The sequence below is a fragment of the Schistocerca americana genome, chromosome 7, assembly GCF_021461395.2.
Source record: "Schistocerca americana isolate TAMUIC-IGC-003095 chromosome 7, iqSchAmer2.1, whole genome shotgun sequence".
Classification (NCBI taxonomy): Eukaryota; Metazoa; Arthropoda; class Insecta; order Orthoptera; family Acrididae; genus Schistocerca; species Schistocerca americana.
The window spans coordinates 479,063,316-479,086,174 of record NC_060125.1 but is presented as its reverse complement, the minus strand read 5'-3'; positions in this window follow the sequence as shown (position 1 = coordinate 479,086,174).

Below are 22,859 nucleotides of genomic sequence, written 5' to 3'. Positions count from 1 at the left end.
AGTGGTTGTGTTGTTCAGAAGTACGATGCAACGTTCCGTCAGACATATGTACATAATGAATGTACCCGTGCATGTTGTAAACGGGTAGTTCACGACATACGGATGTTTGTCTCTGGATATGAGTGGTGCTCGGATAGCCTAATTTTAAGGCGCCCTCTCCCATTAAACGGGAAATCTGGGTTCGAGTCCTAATCCAGCAGAAGTTTTCATTGTCGCCATTTTATTATACAGCTGATGACTGTCCATACTCGCAACTGCGAATGCATTACACACTACTGGCCATTAAGATCGCTGCACCACGAAGATGACGTGCTACAGACGCGAAATTTAACAGACAGGACGAAGATGCTGTGATATGCAAATGATTAGCTTTTCAGAGCATTCACACAAAGTTGGCGACGGTGACATGAGGAAAGTTTCCAACCGATTTCTCATACACAAACAGCAGTTGACCGGCGTTGCCAGGTGTTGTTTGTGATGTCTCGTGTAAGGAGGAGAAATGCGTAACATCACGTTTCCGACTTTAGTAAAGGTCGAATTGCACCTATTGCGATTCCGGTTTATCGTACCGCGACATTGCTGCACGCGTTGGTCGAGATCCAATGACTGTTAGAATATGGAATCGGCGGTTTCAGGACGGTAATTTGGAACGCCATGCTAGGTCCCAATGGCCTCGTATCACTAGCAGTCGAGATGACAGGCATCTTATCAGCATGGCTGTAACGGATCATGCAGCCACGTCTCGATCCCTGAATCAACATATGGGGACGTTTGCAAGACAGCAACCATCTGCACGAACAGTATGACGACGTTTGCAGCAGCATGGACTATCAGCTCGGAGACCATGGCTGCGGTTAACCTTCACGCGGCATCACAGACAGGATCGCCTGTGATGGTGTACTCAACGACGGACCTGCGTGCACGAATGGCAAAACGTCATTTTTTCGGATGAATTCAGGTTCTGTTTGCAGCATCATGATGGTCGCATCCGTGTTTAGCGACATCGCGGTGAACGCACATTGGAAGCGTGTATTCGTCATCGCCATACTTGCGTATCACCCGCGGTGATGGAATGGGATGCCATTGATTGCACGTTTCGGTCACCTCTTGTTCGCACTGACGGCACTTTGAACAGTGGACGTTACATTTCAGGATAATGCACGACCCCATGTTGCAGGTCCTGTACGGGCCTTTCAGGATACAGAAAATGTTCGACTGCTGCCCTGGCCAGCACATTCTCCAGATCTCTCAACAATTGAAAACGTCTGGTCAATGGTGGCCGAGGAACTGGCTCGTCACAATACGCCAGTCACTACTCTTGATGAACTGTGGTATCGTGCTGAAGCTGCAGAGCAGCTGTACCTGTACACGCCATCCAAGCTCAGTTTGACTCAATGCCCAGGTGTATCAAGGCCGTTATTACGGCCAGAGGTGGTTGTTCTGGGTACTGATTTCTCAGGATCTATGCACCCAAATTGCGTGAAAATGTAATCACATGTTAGTTCTAGTATAATGTATTTGTCCAATGAATGACCGTTTATCATCTGCATTTCTTCTTGGTGTAGCAATTTTAATGGGCAGTTGTGGATATTTCGTAGCTGCTGTAGTCGCCGCAGTGCCTGTTCAAGAAACATTTTGTCCTACGTCTGAACAACATAGGCACTGCGATATCATATTATGTGAAAGATGTTGAAAATTTGATATCTGACGGAGAAAGTAAAATTATAGGGATAGTGGACTAGGATATTAAGGATGCAGTCAACAGATATGTAGCGAGAGCGTCATGCAAAATCAGCGCATGATTGCCTTTTGGGCCAAGGGAAGAAGCATATCCGAGACGGCTAAGTTTGTGAACTGTTGGGTGCCGCCATGGTTAAGTAGACAGTGCATGGCAAGGTGGTGCTGTCCAAAACCGGCCCCGAGGCAGCTGTGATGCTCCACGGGTCGAGGATGACAGGGGTGGACGATGGCAGCAGTCATGTGTACGGTGAAATAACCGTGCAACTGTTGAGAAACTGACCGCCGAGATGAACCACGGTCTACTCAACAACTGTTCAGCGAAAGTTACTGCGTAAGGGCCTCTAAAACAACTTGCTGTAGGAACGTCGCCTTCTGTTGGTCCATTGTGCCTCCCAAAATGACGAGAACAGCCAGGGAATGCAACGAAAACGTCCCCCAGACCATAAAGACCACAACCCTTCCCATGATAGTTCAGGATGTTTGCTGTCGGTCGTTTCACTCCGCGCACGCCAACGGCCATCTGTTCGATGCATCATCAAACGTGATTCATCTGAAGAACCACATGTCGCCACTTGTAGATTTCCAGTTGCGGTACAGGCGTGCAAATTCCTCGAGTGGGTCCGTTTATAATAAATAGTTTCCCGCAGTCAACGTGATAGAGAGTGGAAAGGAACCGTTGGAACAGTCTCGGTCTGGAGATAATATGGTCTCTTTACCTTTCCACTTAAGACACCTGCTCGGAGGCCAGTTCTCCGAATGAGGGAGGAACTGCTGAGCCTTTGTCCCTGTAAAACTTCAATGTAAACTGGAAATAACGGCCAGGAGGACTTTGCTGAACTCCGCCATCTCGGGCATTTTCTATATTAATTAAACTGAGAATGTCAAAGTTACCTCGTCTCCACCACCTGATGATCCTTTATGTAGACAAAATATCAGTGGTGCCTGCTGGCCATCGAAAATAAATTTATAGTGTTTAAAGAGTAATTAAGTTTGACGACTTGTTAATTAATCAACTGATCAGACTGACTTCAGTACTAAATTACCCGGAATTTCATTAGGAGTTCGAATCTGTGATCAAAATTAGTTGATTAATTTTATTTTTCTCCCTTATGTTTTTGCAGAGACTGCTTTGGACCGTCGCTGTGGCCTTACCACATCCGATATCTGTGCTTACATAAATCACTCCCTTAGTGCTGTCCCCCTCAAGGGTATCGATTTGGACACAACCTGTCGTCAAGAGGAACAGTCCATAGTTCCAGTACATAACAACATAAAACCACACGGACAAACCAACTAAGACACGGAATATATAAAATGAAATAAAGAATGCTATGTGGTTGGACTACTTGATTGCGAAAGCCTTTACAAGGCAATTCCATATTCTAATTACAATTGGTCGTCATTGGTACCTTTTACAGGTTTCAGTGTACAATGGTAGAGGAAAGACAGTCTGTCCGAAGAAGAACCATTCGCGCAGAGAATGAAAACCTGCACTATAATATCAGGAGTGTGATAATGGAGAATTCTTGTGCACTTAGTTTATGTTTACAACGCATATAACGTCACGTGCCTCAGGTCATTGACCTAGTGAGGTAATCATTCTTATCAGTGATGACATAGGTGATGGCATTACTCTTATCAGTGATGTCATCAAGAAATAAAATCAAACCATCAATCAAACAAAAAATTAATGAAATAAGTTAAAATGCAGCTATCCGAATTGTGCCTCAGGCCACCCTCCTACATTCATCTTCCCCGTCTCATCCACTCCCCTCACTCCCTATCTATAAACAGTCACAGTGGAGTATTAGAAATGAAAGAGCCATTAAATAAAATTCGAGACTGTAGGACAAACCGAATTTTGTTAACGGAAACTTAAAACTCGCCTCCCTTCCACCTTCCTTCCCCTCCCGTTATCGCCATTTAATCACAGTGTAGTATTAAAAACGAAAGAGCCAATCAAAACATCCAAGACGAGAGAAATATCCAAATTGTGGTAGTGGGAAATTTAAAGACCTTCCTCCTCTTTACAACCCATCAGAATATAGTATTAAAATGCAGTGAAAAAAAATGGCGCCAGACGCCCAATGAAAAATTACCAACCCCAACTTAAAAGTCAAAATTATCATTATTTTCTTGCAAGTCAAAGGATATTCAGTGTTTCTAGTATAACAGTTGTGTCAAGCTACAATAAAAAAATGTGTGAAATCTTATCGGACTTAACTGCTGAGGTCATCAGTCGCTAAGCTTACACACTATTTAACCTAAATTATCCTAAGGACAAACACACACACCCAGGCCCGAGGGAGGACTCGAACCTCCGCCGGGACCAGCCGCACAGCAAGCTACGATATTTATCTACGCATACGTACTTCTGATGTAATATTAAAGCGATGCCAGGTCAGAGCTGTGCATTATTTATGTAAAACTGTTTACAGCATCATAGCTCTGAAATAATATTAAAATGACTACAAAGTCAAACACACACATTATGTATTTAAAATGGAATACTCAACTATTGTGTATGCACATATCTCTGTGTTTCATTTCCAAATTCTGCACTCATTATATATGCGACCTTTCTGTATTTTACTGGCCGTTCACCTTAATCGCAAACATACGACCTCTCTCACACAAAGTAATCATTGATCTCTGTATATCATGCATCACATTTTATGCTCCTTTCACATGTCATCTTCACACAAAATAATCTTTTCTTTTACAAGTACAAACACACTCACACACACACATAGTGTACTGTTGTTATAAATCCCGAAATATGTATCTACTTTCTCTGAAAGCTTATCAAATTCCTGTGAACCTGTAACAAATTTCGCTGAATCTATAACAATTTTCGCAAAAAAATTTCGTTTCCTGTACATAATATGAAGAAGTGCGGACAGCTCCTAAGATAAGCATATTAAAGCTCATGCTTACTAGACTTTATTTGCTTGAAATGATCATTCCTGTTGTATCCCAGAATTCTAACCATTCCTCCTGCGACATTTTTTTCCATACAATATTTTTTACGGACCATGTTTTTTCATGTTTTTCCATTACTCCTATTTTTGTAACTATTTCCAAGATTGGCGTTACATTTTCACAGTCAATTTTTTTCAAGCGTTTACATTATTTGCAGGTATTTACTTTACTTATAGTCTTCACTTTTGATGCAGTAATGTCGTCAGACCAGTGTATTACTTTATTGGGAAGTAGATGTCAGTCCCTGCAAATTTTTCTTGCCTTCGGATCTAGAATGTAATTCCTGTAGAGCCAATTCGTAAGATTCTAACGGTTTGACGACTAGGAGTGTGTGAAGTGGTGTATGTGCAAACTTCACACTTCTCTCATACGAGTCGACTTACTCGGTCTACACAGCCGATCTTCTTCTCTGGATAGCCGGCTTCTGGACTCTCTATAAACTTCTCCGAAGAATGATGCTAGTTATAGGAACCTTAAAGACTCTCTCTCTCTCTACTTACGAAATAATTAGGTACTCGAAGAATACTTTTCAACAACTATCGGTATATTTGAGGTTCATAAAATTCACACTTCGCACGTAAACATTAGACTTCTTGTAAGTCTCTCGTATCGTCTCACATTGGAAATAGATTTAAGTACATTTAGCAGAGAGTTGGCTTAACAAACACAACTCTATTACAAACAAATCGTAAAATACGTCTTGCCTCCAGCAAGTCCAAGATAAGAGCTTTTTTCAGACTTCAGAATCTCAGTTGTTCTTGTTAATTATGACAATGGCCACTCATACGATTAGCACAGAACACTCTAGACGTTCCACGGTTCTTCCGTATACTTTCACTAGAACATCCATGGATCATCCTACAAGTACTTGTTGGTGCCATTTGTCCGCCATGTCTACTTTCTGTTCGCGACTGATTTCACACCTGCACACACAAGTGGGTGACCCACAGGTGATAGGATTCTAGCATCCCATCGTGTTTTCGAGAAGGTAGAAGGCCGAGTGGTTCTAGAATATGCGCAGAAATTCTCGAAACACTACAAGAGTGCTCTCTGACTGTTGTCTGGGTGTCGTGTTCCCGGACTTCCTCTCAAGTTCACACGTTTTTGGTCACAGGACCACAAATTCTGCAATAGGCTCACCACGCAGTTCGTCCCTCATTATGAGAAATACTTGTTTTCTCACCAGCACAATGGCATATTTGTTATTCGCTTGGAATCCCGAAATAGCAAAATTTGTAAGGACATCACTCCTTTTATCCTCGTAGGTATTTGGAGCTTTTATGTGATGTATGAGAATCTCAGTATCTGTATAGCATACATTTACACAACTGGGCGAGAATTAGTTCAAAGTACATACATAATGGAAACAGAAAATGGACTCTTCCAAGTAACTAAAGTCATTATTTGACCCAGGATTGGTTTATCAAAGACTGTGTTTAGTCCGCTCAATTAGATGGTGTCTAGATTTTCTTTTTTAAAAAAAATGAAAAAAGAAACTTTTGTTTTTCCGGTATTATTAACCCTTGAGTAGTCGCGGGGGTAAGATGTCTCCCAGCGATTTTCTTCCTTGTTATGGTTGTTGACTGTTTGCGTTGTCAACAGACGTGAGTTTGCATAGCTTCCAGTGCCACTTTGAAGGTCAGTTCTTTGCACTTGACTTTTGTTTTGGAGTATAAAAATAAGTTTGTCCACATTGTGTGCTCTGGTTGACAATTGCCACCCACACGACTATTGGTGTTACCATTTCCGTATCTATTTCGACAGGTAAAATATTTACTTTTCAATGTTTAATATGTTACATACTTCATCCATGTTTGTTTAGATTTTAGCAATTTCTTTGAATCTTAACTAACACGATTGCTGATAATGCAGCACTCAAATGTTTGTACCTAATAGCTAAAGGTAGGAATGATGTGAAAACTTCAGGTTCAGCAGCTTTGTTGGCTTGGTTTGACGAACTTGGTGACGCAGAGGACGATCTCATCTTCTCTCACGATTCTGAAGATGGATAAGACACTGTAGTGCTTAGAGGCCACCATTCACTTTCTGAAAGTGAGATGTCACAGGATGACGAAAGGATACTTTAAGTGACGATGCAAATGAAAGGTTTTCCTTGGGTAAAGACAAGACTGCAAAATGGCTGAAAAAGAAGCCCCCACCCAGGGCAGACAATACAATCACATCTGCCTGGACAGCGAAATGGAGCCCGAGAAATAAATTCTGAAGCTTGTCTATTTCGACTTTTGTTTGGCGATAATTTCATTAGAATAATAACCAGTCGTACAAATAATTACAAAGAAACTGCCAGGTCACATTTTGACTGGGATAGAAATGCTTGTAATGTGGATGAAACAGAAATCGTAATTTACTGTATCTTATGGTTACAATGAGATCATCTAAGAGAAACAATCATCAAATGCGGAGCAATTCAGAAAGTCAGTGGCCAAGAATCATATTATTTATCAAAGAGTCAACAAAAAATTCACTTTTTCTTATTATGCTTACGTTTTGATGATGTAAGAGACTGAAACTTGATAATGGAAACTGGTAAGCTAGCTCCCATAAAAGTGTTTGAAATAGTAGCACATAATTTACATAAATACTTCTCGCCAAGTGAGTACCTTATTGTAGATCAGTAGTTGTTAGTTGTTACGAGTAACTGTTCTTTTTGGCAGTTCATGGCTAGCCATCTTGTAGAGTACAGGCTGTAAACGTCTGCTTTATTTTATGCCTAGATAACATGAATAGCAAATTTAGAAATCTTTGTGGGTTCACAGCCTGATGGATCGTACAAACAAATGGATGTCTGGTTTTTCAAACTTGTAGTAGAATCTGTTCATGAGGAGTTGTACAGAATACAAATACCGATATAAGCAGGCTTCGTGAAGTCCGCTGAAACCTTAACCATCTCTCAGTCAGGATTTTGACTCACTTAAAATTTGGCTGATGATGTAATTTGTTATGCCATAGCGCCGATCCTAACAGTACGTTAAATTAATCTCACACTGATTTCTGGCTTTCCCCATGGTTTTTCAGAAAACTGCATTATTCATTAATTTCATTAATTTACAAAAATCGTTTTCGAAATCACATTTCACGGGAGCCCTCTTTTCAGTATTAACATCAATGCACTCCTTCAACCAGGGATATTTTAAAGGAGATGCTACGGGTGATTCTAACAATTTACATCCGCAACATGACACGCTTCTGGAAGTTTCTATAGTGTAGAACGTATCTATTCCACAGCATTGTCATCAGCTTGGAGACGGAACTATTTTGCTAGAATAGGAACTCTGGACACAGTGGCACGTTACTCATGTCATGCAAACTGGTGGGATGTTCCAGGCCTACTCCTAGGACATATGGCTTACGGCATCAGCAGATATATCCTGCGTCTCGTCTTTCAGTCTGATGATTTTATCTTTAGGAAGTTACTGGAACCCTCCAGGTGATGAAACTATGGTATGGCATTCCCACAGACATCGTTTATATCCAAGTAAAGGATGTAACTCAGATCGTCTGATGGTCTGTACTCCTCCTCACTGATCTGCGGGTTATTTGCCTTGATGTACCTGTTGACTCACTGGCAAAGTCCCTCAGTAATCCTGCATTCGAAAAAATGCGGCAGATCAACATCAGACAACCGTTCGATGTTGGTATGTGTCTTCTTTAACACTTTATATAACAAGAAGCCTGCTGCAGTGTAATGTGCCAGACACACAATCCGGAAATTTTGAAAAGCGTCTGTGAGCAAGCGCACAATGTAGCATGTTCCTCCAAATTAGAGGCGTAGAATATCTGCCAAACATTGACTGCATGCCTATACTCTGCGTCTATTATGGCAGTGCCTGTAAATTTGCTGGTGAACGTGGTCATATCAGGCAATGTTATTTTGTAAAGTCTTTCCATGGAATCAAGGTATCGGTGTGGGAAGACGCTTTTTTCGTCACAAGCTGAAACTGCGCATCATCAGGATATGTTGCGCTTGTGATATGTGTATCCTCCTGACGCAATGTCTCAGCCAGCTTCTGAAGAGGTGTGTGGACGGATTGCAAGAAATCCCGGAAAGGTGGAGCAACATGCTTGATGTGATCTGTTTGGAGAATGAAATGTATTTTTCAACATTTTCATTTATGACCCTGAATTTATCGTTTTCCAGATCTAAACCTCCCACGTCCTGAACAAGAATGTGAGCATCATGGAAGACGATGAGTCTGTGTAGTGGCAGTTTGTACTTCAAATTGCATGTGCTGTGAACTGCACCTTGGATGTTCTATATTAGAGGAAACTGATCCCTACGTACAGTTTCTGCTTTTGTGTGGTGTGGCAATCCACAAATATGACATTCGGCTGCTCGCATATACAAGGCTTCATTCTCCTCACAGTTACTCTTTGGAATGTTGTTGCTATAAAGAACATTAAGACGCCACGTACGTTTTCCTACCTCAAAGAGCAACCATCTCATGGGATTATCCCCAACGCATCATTCAAATACATTGTGACTGGAGCCAATGAGTCTGCAAGTTGATACACTGCCACATTTGGTACGTGTCGTTCTGTGGAAGTGGTGTGACAGGCTGTGGAATCACTTTCACGACACGCCACAGGCACTAGTAAGCATTTAAACTCAGCATACCCAATAAAAGGACAGTGTTCCTTTTGGTGGGCGTTCTTAACCATTAACAACTCATTTCCTTAGCGGGAATTTCTGCACTCACTAGTTCCTGGCTCGAGCACACAGTCAGACGTCTTTTTACTCATGCACAGTGAAAGATTAGAAACATCTGTGGAGAAAATACCTAGTCCCTTATTTTTACTCAGCCATGAGTGAAGTTGGCAGGTCATATTCTGATCCAAATGTAGTGATACTTCTCAACTTTGTTTAATAACCATGAAATCTATGTGTTGAGAATGGGGGCAGCCTACTTTGGGAAAGTGGAAAGGGTCAACTGCTTTATGTGTCACATCTCCTGGGTTACTTTTTTCCGCATGTACAAGTCTACTGTAGAAGTGAACCAAATAATTAGGGTTCTGAGTCTCGAATTTTGATAGCTCCCATATTGTGACAGGCAACGAGACGCCTTGAAAGTTATAATGTCCACATATATTAGTTGTTCCATATATACCCATAAGACATGCATGATCTTAATGAGTTCTATAGTAACCCAGAAATGGCCATTGGAACAATGTTAATCCTTCTTATCTGGGTATTGGACATTAATGTATGCTGTTACAGCAGCGTTTATCTTTTGGGAAACAGATGAAGCTGGACTCTATTTAGCTGGATGAAAAACGTGTGCTCCCATCTAGGTTGAGTACACAGCTGAGCACCTTACCTGACCCTCTCTTCTTAATATAGAAAAAACCTCTCAGTATCACACTCTTGGTAAAACTTCCATACAACTCTGCAACTGACTCACAGTGCAGTATCACAAAAAATTTTCAATGTGCTTTTCTCTTCAGCATCATTACTACTTTCTTTGGAGGGATGCATCAGCCTGAAGTAGAGAACTGCTTTGCATCTGATGGCAGGATACTGCTGGCCTTTGATGACTTCAGTAAACTCCATTTCTGACAATGCTTGGCAAGCATTAACGAAGATAGCCATATCTTGGCACCCCACAGTGGTGTTATCAGTGCAGGTTTCCAAGATCCTTCCTCTGAAAGCATTTGCGGCTATAATGTAGCCTAATGCAGCTCTGTTACTTACCTGGTGCTAATTAACAAGGCAGGCTATGCGGCTGCTACTACTAGGCAGGGGCTATAGTGAGACAGATCTGGGCGAGGTAATGACGACAAAGACGGTAATGATCACATCAGTGTGTGGTCTGGTGACAGTACTAAAGTTGAGGTGCAGAAAGCCAGGCTCCAGATACATCTCGCAAAGGTGGCGATTCCGGATCTTTGAGTAATTCTAAACACACATATGATAACAACCTATAAGTATCATGTGAGGTTATACACACACATATGTACACACATGAGTACATACAAATAGAAACTTACTATACAACTCTTCCTAGTCTGACTTTGTTAAGGGCACACATCCCTCTGCTGTATTCTCATGTGAGAGCCTAAATGGGAGTGTTATGGGTTATGGAGTTTGTTAAGCTGTCGTAGAAATTCTGCTTCATCATCATCATCACCAGTGTTGGATATTTGACAAGTAGAGCTCCATGTAGCAGACTGCTATGTCTGGCTCCATAATAAGGATGTCTGTGTGTTACACATACAGTCACACACACACACACACACACACACACACACACACACACACACACACACACAAAGAGACACACACACACACATACACACACACACACACACACACACACACATACACATACACACCACACATGTGTATGGGGGCATGGGAGCATCAGGACACATGGGTACTGGGAAAGTATGTGGTTGAGGAGGGGGGAGGAAATGACGTTATGACCTCATTGCAGTTGTCTGAGTGTTATGACGACAGAATTCCAGGAATGATTATGTCATGGCGTTGATACATGTGGTCAGATGCGATGATGACAGAATTTCAGTTTTACTGTCAGATGTTAGGGACATCGTTTGTTTGTGTCCTAGTACTTCTGTGGAAAACAAAGGGGGAAAAAGGGGATAGAATTAGCGGTAGCAGAGAATACCTCACGTCGCATATATATGAGTTGCATCTCGAACTTCAGTCGAGCTGTATAGGTTAACTGCAGTACAGGATACAAATTTAGCCTACGTCGGTTTCTTCGTATTCGTTAACATTAGTATCCTGTTGTTCAGCTGGACTGTATAGATCAACTGAAGTACGGGATACAAATTTTTCATGTGTTGTTTCTTTCACCTCCGCTACCACTGACAGCCTGTTATTAAGTGTGCAGTAGTATTACCAGCGATGGAAAGATCTACGTACATAATATTTGTATCCCGTACTTCAGTTGATATATATATATATATATATATATATATATATATATATATATATATATATATATATATATATATATATACTGCTAACGAAGACGAGGAAATCGACGTACGATACATTGTACCTCACTTGAACTACGCGGAGGCGCAAGAAGACGACACACACAAATGTTGTATTCCGTACCTCAGTATGGGATACTTTTTTCTTGCCTTGGATGCTAACAGTATCGACTGAAAGTTACATTCTTGCTAAAGACGACAAGAAAACCAACAGCAGTGAAATCTGTATGTATGTATAGGTCAACTGAAGAATATTAGAGTAGTACTAGCGAAAGGGAAATAACGACATTTATAACATGTGTGTTCTGTACTGCAATTGACCTATGTATGTCAATTGAAGAATAGGATACCAGTGCTACGGAAGACGAAAAATAGCGCCATACATAACATTTGTACCATGCCCTTCAGTTGACCTACATAGGTAAATCACATCAATGTCACATATATCGCTCTTTTCGTCTAGGTAATACCAGTATCCCGTACTTCAGTTGACGTTTATATTTCAACTGAAGTAGGGGATACAAATTTTACGTGTGTCGGTCTTTTCCCTTTTAGTAGTGCTAGAATAGACTCAAAAAAATCTTACTGATACTAGTGCTGGTAAAGGGAAGAAGAGCAACAGCTGCAGAATTTATATTACGTACTGTAGTTGACGAATACATACGTAACGGTGTAATACAACAATGAAATACGTCAAAACAGACAAATGCAGTAAAACAAAAATATAAAAACTGACCTTACCCTACGGAAATTCCTTCGCAAGAAAACCGAAGCTCGCCTAGAAAGACATCAACCAAAATCACATACCCACATACACAAGAAACACAACATTACGAAAACACACACACATTCACCACTATCCCCCCCCCCCCCCCCCGATCCCAATCTGAAATTAACTAACAAGTTTTTGGACAATACATTTGCCCAACATGTTTAAGAAAACCCTTAAACGGGCAATATGTATTGGGTACACTACGCCTCCATGAATATTCATCTAATTGATTCTGTAGTGTGGACTTCCGTCATAGCCCCCCCCCCCCCCCCCCCCTTCAACTGATTTTATAGCTGACCAATAACCTTCTATGCTATTTGCACAAGCCCCGGTGGATAAAGATCTGAATTCAATATTGTGATTAACAACAAGATGCTGATAACCCCTATTCCTCAAATCCCTATACTAAGAAAAACCATCTGAAATCACTAAGGAAACCTTCTGTATCATGATCTTCAACTAATGTGACCAAAACTTCCTTCGTTCGATTGGAAACTACATGACCTGAAACTACAGCCACCAAACCCATAATCCTACAGGAGGTTCCCCACTGTTGTACTTCCTTTTGCCAAAATGCGACTACAGGAGGTTCCCCCTGTTGTACTTCCTTTTGCCAAAATGTGACTCGTCGATTTCGACTATAACACCCGACGCCCCCCCCCCCCACCCCCAACGGACACTAATGCTTTAAATATTCCCCACAAACCTCCCTACAAGAAGAGTACCAATCTACAACTGTACGCTCACTCACACGACATCCATGCACACAAAGCCATACAGCATACCACAGTATACCAACAGTATACAATTTTTATGATATCCCTCAAGGCGAGCTTAGATTTCTCGAATCATGTTCATCGTCTAATGGACTGCCACAATCGATCTTTGCTGCAGCGCCATACGAATAAGTCGTGAGTACGGTGAGCGGGCATTCTTCTCAGGAGCATATGTTCGCCGCACTCACGACATCGAACGTAATCGGCAACAAGACCATTGTTTGTTGTTGTGGTCTTCAGTGCTGAGACTGGTTTGATGCAGCTCTCCATGCTACTCTATCCTGTGCAAGCCTCTTTATCTCCCAGTACCTACCGCAGCCTACATCCTTCTGAATCTCTTAGTGTATTTATCTCTTCGTCTCCCTCTTGGTTGCCCTCCAATGCTAAATTAGTGATCCCTTGATGCCTCAGAACATGTCCTACTAACCGCTGCCTTCTTCTAGTCAAATGAACTTGTTCGAAATACGATACAGAGTAAGTACTACAACTGCAACCAGAAAAGGGTTCCAAGACACATTTCCAATCAGCATCAGCAAGGAAAGGCAGTTTCAGTTTTTTTCCAAACTTTGTAAATTTTACGATCTCAGTTTTGTCAGCAGGAAATATACTGGTGACTCGGTTAAATGGACGATAGTGTTAACATTTAAACTTGCATATTTCATCATTCATTTAGCATGATTTATCGAGATTCTCCTTGATCAGTGGTCACAGATTTTAAAATCTGAAGTTTTCCAAGTTTCGTCAAGTCTGCGAATTCTAGCTTCAGCCTGCTTGCTCATCTTGTCTTTGCGTAACCATTTCTTCTTGTCAATAATACTCTCATTACATGGAGGAATTCTATGAAATCTTCTACCAAACTTCTAAATTTTTTCATTAGCAATATTTCTTCAGGAGCAAAACCTGTACTGCCATGCTATGCAATAATCATGATTTTCTCAAACTGCGTCACATACTTGTCCCAAGACTGATGATTATCACTGCATTTCGTACGTGATAACCAGCCCATTTCGCGCATATGCTCTGTTATTTAGGTTAATAATATAAATAAGTCATCCATCTCTTATGAGGATAAATTATCACTGCAGTTTACTGTCTGTAATCTGACATTACGTTTCAAGTCAGGCAGCATTCCACTGAAAGATAAGAAATCACTTCTGTCTAAAATTGTTTACATGACAAACAACAAAAAGAAGGAAGAGGTCAAGAATGTGTATCGTGAAACGGGAGCCGGGAAGCAGTGGGTACAGTCTGTGTTACACGGGCTTTGGTGCTGGGAATGTGGATGCACAATGCGTACTGCGACGAGAGAGGCGTTAGAGTCAGCTTGAAGGAAGAGGTTATTGTGCGACATGGAGCAGTGGAAAGCAGAGAGGAACACAGTGGTTACTGTGGAAAGTAATGTGCCGGAGGTATTTTCTAGTATTTACAGGTGGGAGAGAGTAATTTTCTTTGGTGAAATGGAGGCCACATAGTTTTGTGTTTAACTGGGTGCCAGGGAGGCACTGGAGCGTGTGAGGGTGTTTGTGTTGTGTAAAGTTGAAAACGCACAAATTTTTTGAACAACTTTAACTTTTGAATTAACATCCACAAATAGGTTAATATCCACGGAATGTAAAAAAAAAAAGTTAAAAGTTTTCTGGTATGTGTATTCTAACTGTGTTGTAGATTTCATAAAGTTGAGGTAAAGTATGTGCCGGTTTGACAGTTTCTGCGATGCGCTACAACTTGACACCGCGCAGTCCAGAGAGGTTACAAACTACCGTCGGAACTGGCTCCTGAGAATGCAGCCGACGGCTATCATCGACAATGAGAATAGTGGCGCCATACGTTTTTCTAAATTAACTGTTTCATTCTGTTTTAACATGGTCTAGAAAGTCAGTATCGTTTTCAGCCAAAGGTTCAGATCGAGAAGGGTTGTCTAAGCCGCGAAGGGTTAGCTCAAAATAGTTCAAATGGCTCTAATCACTATGGGACTTAACATCTGAGGTCATCAGGCCCATAGTCCTAGAACTACTTAAACTTAACTAACCTAAGGACATCACACACATCCATGCCCGAGGCAGGATTCGAACCTGCGACCGTAGCAGCAGCGCGGTTCCGGACTGAGGCTCCTAGAACCGCTTGGCCACAGCGGCCGGCGAAGGGTTAGTGTTGGATACGACAGTTGTCGGGAGCAAGCATGAGTACAATAAGTCGTGACTACCGACGGTCTATACAGGGCGATAAGAAGTTTTCGTTTCCGTGTATGCAACGTAGCGCGATTACGATACGTAGCGCGATCACGATACGACTATACTGACATCGACATCTAGGCAATGGATCAGTGTATAATTCTTGTCTTTCCGACGTGCGTACGTTAAACGGGGAAACTCGAACTGTGGTGTCGTTATTACCAAATACGTCCAGACTGAACCAACGTGCTCTGATTCTTTCCTTGGAAGCTGAGGAACCAACATCGGTAGATGTCCAATAGGGGAATGAAGAACGTGTTTGAGGCAGAATGTCTATCGGAACCTACGACAAGGGGTGATGCTGCTTCATGATAATGCCGTCCCCACATCGCCAACTCAAGTAGAAGCTATTTTCCACAGCTAGGGAAATTCCAATAGGCTTGTGAAAGTATTGTAAGACAGATAACTTCTGTTAACGACATTTACGTAAAAAGATAGATAATTGTGATTACTTCGGATACTATTATATCCTTATAAAAGGTCTCGAATATATACAAAGCACTCCGTCGTGAGGCCACAAGTGGCCCATCGGGACCATCCGACAGCCGTGTCAGTTAAGGATGCGGATAGGAGGGGCGTGTGGTCAGCACACCGCTCTCCCGGTCGTTATTATGGTTGTCCTTGACCGGAGCCGCTACTATTCGGTCGAGTAGCTCCTCAATTGGCATCACGAGGCTGAGTGCGCCCTGAAAAATGGCAACAGCGCATGGCGGCTGGATGGTCACCCATCCAAGACCGGTCACGCCCAACAGCTCTTAACTTCGGTGATCTCACGGGAACCGGTGTATCCACTGCGGCAAGGCCGTTGCCTCGAATATATATAGGCGATCCATTACAAACTAAGAAATCTTTGTGCGGATGTAATAACTCAGATGCGTTAAAACTAAAACTGCTTAAACGTATACTAAATATTTTGTGCTGGAAAAACTATATTCAGGTGCGACAGCAAATTGGGACAAATTAAACTACAGGGTAACGCTAACAGACACATCAAGTGTCGGCCATACAGTGACAATCAAAAGTATTGCACTTGTTCATACAGTGTGACGTAAATTAAATTGTCAATCATACATGTTTAAAAAGTGGCACAGTGCATGTTGCTGAGGCTAAACAAAGTCTTATGAGTCCAAGTGTGAAAAGATACAACGTTAATTAACAGAGATGAATAAAACATATTCAGTTTTAATTTATATCGCAGTTTTCTTACAATTGTTAGTTTCTTCGCTTTTAAGTGTTTTTAGCTACAGCATATTGTCATTTTATTTTCAGCGTCCTCTGTAATTTTTGTATGTGATCGAATAAATTTATGTATAGTTGTCAATCCTCCACCAGTGATTTGCCCAGATCCCTATCAACGGATGCTAGGTACCCGCGGCTTCCACAGGGGCCTGTGTCTCCTATTGAAATTAACTGTCCCTGTCTCACTGGGAGGGTCATTCCCAGTGGGGCTGGAGACCCGACTAATGGAAGTTACAGTTACTGGAGGTGGACTGAAAGAAGTTGGGCGTGAATATCTTGATTTAGGTACATAAGTAAAGGGGTGATACGTCGCAAGGCGAAAGACTAGTGCCACGTGAACGTGTTAAGCTTCCTGTTTCACTTATTTATTCGAGTCCAAAGAACATTAAAACAGAATGTAATTTAAAATTTCAATATAACATTAACTGCAGCAGATTTCGCGCTTATTGTGTACATTGTTAACAGCCATAATAGCATGGCCATTAGCTGCAAACATGTCATCCATGTCAGGGTTCGCTCCGATTACTGCAAATCAGCAAGCGTTTAGAGCCCTGCTTGCCCCTGGTTCACAAAAGTCATCGTAACGTATGCTCCATTTTCTAAAATTCTCTCAATCCATTGAGGGTCTTTCAAGTACCATAACGGAGACGGCAGCCTGATAGTAGCTTCTCGTTTTCTGTCCATAATACTCAATAAGACTTTTTTCTCCACAGCTCAGTTCATGTATGTTCGAAGGAACACAGGCTCTGCAGTTCCATATTTATCCGCCGATATCAGTCAGTGATTTTCAAATAAAATTTTCTCCCATGTACGAGATTTACATAATGAGTATATGACTACAGGTTGAGGTGCAGGAACGAATAAATATGGACGTTTGGTATAGCATTCAGATGTGTAAAGATAGCCAAAGCTGTTAATGAGACCGCTCGTGTAAAGCGGGAAATCCAGGTATGAGTCCCAGGCGGCACAAGTTCTCATTGTTGTCATTTCCACATTCGCTCGTTTTCACAACTGCGAAAACATTTCATGAAGTTGGAATTGGTGGTGTTGTAAGTAGTAAGTTGCTCCTGGTTTTCAGTCGTGACGGATAAACGCGAGTTCCGAAAAATCGTTACCTTGGATCTGTTTCTTGTTCTTCTTTCAATCTCTACTACTACTACCATTTGTCTTCTTACATATGGAGGTGCTATTCCCAACAGTGAAAAGATGTTATTGACTGGGGTTGATCTTGAGTACCCGCTGGCTGTGCAACCTGTCTCAGAATGGTTCAAATGGCTCTGAGCACTATAGGACTTAACATCTATGGTCATCAGTCCCCTAGAACTTAGAACTACTTAAACCTAACTAACCTAAGGACACCACACAACACCCAGTCATCACGAGGCAGAGAAACAGCCTGTCTCATGACGAGTCATATCAACTTGGTTAGCAAGTACAAAGTTCCTCCAGTTTAGTATTCCTTATTCCGCAGCAGAACAACACGGTGCAAGTGCTGATGTGCGGATAACGTAGGGATGCGCTCCCCATGTGATGTCTGTCAGTTTGTGGATAAGATGGTTCGTGGTGCATAATCTTCTGTCTGGTGTTTACATAGAGTTTTTTGTAGGTTAAGGCACGGTCCAACATTAGCCCTAGATACTGAGGACGGACTTAGTGATGTTGTCCTTTCCACGTGACTTTCAGCCTTATTCTTCCCTCCTTATTGCGTAAATGGAACACGCTCACTTGAGTTTTATCCAGATTCGATTTCAAGTGCTTGTCGCTATAACACGAGTGTAGCCCAGAAAATAATGTACCGCATTTTTCTTTTTTTTTCTTTTTTGCCAATCGAAAACAATGCTATGAATGCAAAACAGTACTTGTGTATGATTTGAAGTCTTCTGAGTGAGTGCGCCAAGTTTCCGTCACTTCCGACAGATAGCGTAGCTGCAGGACAGTTTCAAAATGCCGTCTATAGGTGATATACGTTACAAGCAACGTCATTGAATTTCTCACGACAGAGAAATAAACTGTCAGGAATATTCACAAACTCTTGTGCAAAATCTATGGAGCATGTGACGTCGGAAGAAGTACAGTTAGTCGCTCGGCATGGAGGGTGAGGTCATCTGAAGGCGGTTCGGCGGAGCTCCACGATTTCTAGCGGTCGGAGAAGCCATCGACGGCTGTCACACATGACATGTTGCAGCTAGCTGATGTTGTCATTCGAAAAGATTCGGCAGTTGGTACTGCATCTGCCAATCAGCAAAGGAAGAGTGTGTGCAGTTATCAGCACTCTTGGATATTCAAAAGTGTGTGCCAGATGTCCGCAGCTCGTGGTTGTCCGGTAGCGTTCTCGCTTCCCACGCCCGGGTTCCCGGGTTCGATTCCTGGCGAGGTCAGTGATTTTCCCTGCCTCGTGATGACTGGGTGTTGTGTGATGTCCTTAGGTTAGTTAGGTTTAAGTAGTTCTAAGTTCTAGGGGACTGATGGCCATAGATGTTAAGTCCCATAGTGCTCAGAGCAATTTGAACCATTTTTTGTGCCAGATGGGTCCCATTGTGTCTAACGGTAGATTAGAAATCGCACAGAAAAAACATTAGTCTTTATTTGTGGCAACGTTTTGAAGCTGGGAGGGGGGGGGGTGCTTTCTTGTCCCGGATTGTGACAGGTGATGAAACCTGGGTTCACCATTTTGAGCCCGGAACAAAACGACAGTCGACTGAATGGCGCCATTCCCACTCACCATAGAAGAAAAAATTAAAAAGCAGCTGATTCCACAGGTAAGGGCATTAGCACCGTGTTCCGGAATTGTGAAGGTGTGATTCTCATTGATATGATGCCAAACATATGTCAACACATTCATAAAACTCAAGATGCGTTTCCGACGACTTCGACGCCACAGCAACCCAGGAGGTGTTTCGCTGCAACACAATGGCTCTCAGCCCCACACAAGTCGGAGGACTGCTGATCACATCGCAAAACAGGGTTGGACAGTATTGCCACATCCACCCTACAGCCATTACCTAGCCCCCTCGGACTTCCACTTTTTTGGGCCATTAGAGGATTTCATTCACGGAAGACATTTTGAGGACGATGAGGAGGTGATTTACGCAGTGAAGCACTGGTGCCGCCAGCAGGACATAGACTGGTACCGACAGGGCATACACGCTCTTGTTTAGCGCTGGAGAAAGGCCACAGATCGGGGTGGAGATTACGTGGAAAAAGTCGGGTGTATACATAAAGCACCATTCTTTCGTGTGCATAATTCTCATTATGTTCAATAAAGAATTGTTCTGGGCAACCCTCGTAGATAGCAAGTTCTTCAAGAGCAAATGTTAGGTAGGATTTTACTACTTCAAATGTCGCTCCCTGATCAGCGACAGCAGATGAAAAACCGGGATCCAGTGTTGAGTGGTTAATATATATAACAGAAGATTTTTTTTTGTCACTATAAATGACGAAAGAGGTCCATCGGGAATTCACATTAATGGCCTTCCCCAGGCATGTTTTATATATATATATGTATATATATATATATATATATATATATATATATATATATATATATAATTAATGTGAATTCCCGATGTACCCATTTCGTCATTTAGAGTGACAAAAAAAATCTTCTGTTCTGCATCAGTCGTTGCTCTTTATTTGATGTTTACAGCTTCTTTATTAGTTTCTTATGATTTACGGTATCATACGCATCTGTCACATCGACGAAGGCACATGTCGACCTGCGTAATGGCTTCTTTGTACGGGTTTGGAACGAAATACATCAGGAATACTGTCAGGTATCCTTCATTTTGTTGGTTGGTTTGTGGAGTCATGTGGCATTAGATGTCAATGCACAGTATCTTCTAATTCATGTAAACAACGGGCCATTGTTTCGAATAAGCGGTGATGGTGCCCAGTAGTGACCTATATGGTTTATAGGATTTACCTCAGGCGAATTTGGTGGCCGAGGCACAAACGTGAGGTCACTATAATGCTCTATAAATCATTTTAACACAGTTCTAGCACCGAAAAGTGGACAATTATCCTGCTTAAAGCTGACATCGCCCGCGGAGAAGACACCAAGCATTAGGGGATGCAGGTGATTCGCAACAGTCAGCATCTTCAATTAGCACAACTGGTCCCATACAAGTCCAGAAGAATGTCTCTCACAGCATAATTCTGCTCCACAAGCCTGTGTCCGTAGAGCGCTGCACGTTTCGAGGCGCCGTTCATCTCGATGTCTGCGTTTGCGAAGACGACCATCGACCTAGTGCAGATAAAATGTGACTCACCCGAAGACCCGACGCGTTTCTTTTGATCAACGGTTGAATCCCGATGGTCCCGTAACCACTGCAATCTTAACCAAAGATGTCGTCAACACGTAAGCTCGTAGGGTTGATCTGCTGCGGAGCTCCTTGGTCAACGGTGTGCTCCAAAAGACTTGTGCATACACCAGCAGTGTGCTCTTTCGGCAGAGATGCCACAGATCACCTCTATCGTACTTTACAGAGCAGACAATCTTCCTAAATCCATGTTCTGTGAAGAGTCGTGGACATCGAACCACTTAGCGATTACGGTAGATTCACTGAGGTTCTACCTCTTTCTATAGATGCTCACGACAGTAGCACGTGATCATTCGACCAGTTTCGAAGTTCTCGAGATACTCGTTCACCAGCTCTGCTTACTGATAATTTTTCTTATGTCAATGTCGTTTATCTCCCTGGATGACCCTGTTTGTAGCCCATACCTTCGTTAGAGTGATCCCCTGTGCGTGTCTGTTCCTCTTACATACTTTTGTTACTGCGTAACGTGCCCGCAACGGCACCAGGCGGCATCCAACTTCGCAGTGGGCATTGCTCGTAATATTTTGGCTTATCAGTGTACGTATCTGACTGATACATAACTTTCACAGCCTGAAACATGACAGTTCTTTAATTATCTTCTTGTCAATTGATTCGCGAATTCGATTCGAAAACATTCCCGGAACAACTTTGAACAGATGACACAGAATTGAAATAAGACTGGAGTTCCTTCCACAGTCTAAGCCGTGCAGCGACTGTTGCCTCGTGCTGGATCCTTTGGATTTTTATTCTAGGAACACAAGTGTTCATCATGTTCCGGATCTAATTTATGGTTTCAGGCCCAAAGTTCTTTATTTGCTGTGTGAGTAGATTCTTCGGGTTCGATCTGAAAGCGCATGAATTGTTGTTAAGATTTTTGAATTCTTGTAGTAGCTTATTGAAAATGGGTGCAGCAATATACAAGACAGCTTTCTGCACGAGAAACAAAGAAGTACGATCCAAATGCAGATTGGATTTCCGCCAAGTATTACCTAAGTGAAAGCTGCTAATTCTTGAGAATAAGCTAATATTGTTAACAAGAAACGACAGTAAGCAATATATGAGAGGCCAATGTCAGAGTATCCAGACTATTGAACAGTGGTCCACAAGAGGTTTACAACTTACACCACTTTTGGCCAAACCACCCATTTCTGAGCCAAAAATATCCTTTGAGAATTGGAAGAGTTACCCCAAAATTAAATACCATACGTCATAAGTGAGTGAAAATAAGCAAAGTTGACTTCTTATCGTGTCGAACTATCACGTGCTTCAAACACCGTTCGAGTAGTAAAAATGTCATCATTAAGTCTTTGAAAAAGGTCCTGAACATGGGCATTCTCGACGTTTTACTATCAATCTGAACACCAAAAAATCTGAACTATTCAGTTTCATTAATGGTTCAAATGGCTCTGAGCACTATGCGACTTAACTTCTGAGGTCATCAGTCGCCTAGAACTTAGAACTAATTAAACCTAACTAACCTAAGGACATCACACACATCCATGCCCGAGGCGGGATTCGAACCTGCGACCGTAGCGGTCGCTCGGATCCAGACTGTAGCGCCTAGAACCGCACGGCCACTCCGGCCGGCACATTCACTACTCATATGCCCATTCTGTGAAATGAAAACGTCGGGTTTTGTTGAATTGTGTGTTAGAGACTGCAAAAACTGTGACTTACTGTGATTTGGTTTTAAGTTATTTTCTTATGTCATGAGCTACACTATTTGGAACAGTGCAAACGTTGCACACAACATCCTTTACTACCAAGCTAGCGTCATCAAAAAACAGAGATTATTTTAGACTTACCCGTAATACTAGAGGAC